This window comes from Manacus vitellinus, unplaced genomic scaffold (assembly GCF_001715985.3).
Source record: "Manacus vitellinus isolate BGI_N305 unplaced genomic scaffold, ASM171598v3 scaffold_110_pilon, whole genome shotgun sequence".
Classification (NCBI taxonomy): Eukaryota; Metazoa; Chordata; class Aves; order Passeriformes; family Pipridae; genus Manacus; species Manacus vitellinus.
The window spans coordinates 302248-303685 of NW_021938845.1; the positions used below are offsets into that span (position 1 = coordinate 302248).

The window sequence follows — 1438 nt, forward strand, 5'->3', positions numbered from 1 at the left end:
GGGGGAGAGGGACAGTCATAGAACCCTGGAATGGTTTGGGTTGGAAAGGACCTCAATGACCACCCAGTGCCACCCCCTGCCATGGCAGGGACACCTTCCACTAGCCCAGGTGGCTCCGAGCTGGCCTTGAACTGGTGGCACCTCAGAATCAAATGTAGGATTTGATGTCTCCATAATACAGTTAATCATTAGCACTCTTGTTGCATCATTAGCACTCTTGTTGCTTCATTAGTCGTAATTTGGAATAGCTAATGATAGTCAGTATCTGTTTGATTTGCTGGTAGTAAGCTCATAGTAGCTCATAGCAGCTTCTACTGCCCTCTGTTTACTCAACACAAGTAAATAGTAATTTATAGGTATCCGTAGTAAAGAAATTACAGATTATCAATAGTCATGTTTTATAATTAATAACCTGTATTTTTACTATTGATGTTATTACTTATATTGTTACTATTAGTATGTGTTGTTGCCACGAGCATCACAATATTAAGTACCACTGATATTAATACAACACTGTATTAGCACAACAATATGTATAATTATCATCTGTTTGTAATTTATTAATATTGATATGTATTACTAATAACAATTTGTGTTGTAATATTACCATAGTCTTATTACTCACAATGTACCACTATTATTTTGTATTACCACCAGTATTACTATTTTAATTACTACTGATGTTATTACATTAAGATTACCAATGGTAATCTGCACTCTTACTACTAGTTAGTTTGTATTCTTATTATTAGTCTGTGTTATTACCACTAATATCACTATATTAATTATCACCGTTAATACTACTCTGTGATTATTAGTAGCAATAATCCACAAATAAACTAATAATCTGTAATTTTTACTCCTACTTCTGGCCTTTGTTAGTAGCACTGATATTATTGTTAGTGATTGCCAATGCTGGTAGTGTTTTATACCACGGTGGTAGAAGGCAATAATGGTCACTAATACCAAAGTAATTTATGGGAATAGTGATTTACAGTCATTTTAATAAGTTCATGGAAACAAAGGCACCAATCCTTGTGCCCGGTGGGATCCACAGTGCTGGAGCTGAACCCCTGGCAGTGAAGGAGGGCTCAAAAAACAAAGTCATTATCTACCCAAACTAGATAATATTTCTTTATTCAATTATAAATCCGTTATATACACTCATGTATTACATCACATTACATAATATCATATGGTATTGTATCATATCATACTATATAATTTCACATTAATGTGAAATGTGGTGTATCATAAAAATGTAAATATTATCTATTTTTTGCATCTAATATAAAAGGTACTATTATTGCCTATTTTTATCGATGTCATGTATATTTATGTCACTGCTGGAATTATGCACTGACAAGTAATATACATATATTTGCTTTATTCTTGTAATATATGTATTATTGCTTTCCTAGTGGTAATTTTGTTGTGA

The 1438-nt window shown here is 32.8% G+C and overlaps 1 protein-coding gene across 1 annotated transcript in view; it reads right to left on the bottom strand.

Moving 5' to 3' along the window:
- Positions 1 to 1438, bottom strand: part of LOC108644370 (acrosin-like) — a 14519-nt gene that overhangs the window by 6219 nt on the left and 6862 nt on the right. The window lies entirely within an intron of this gene.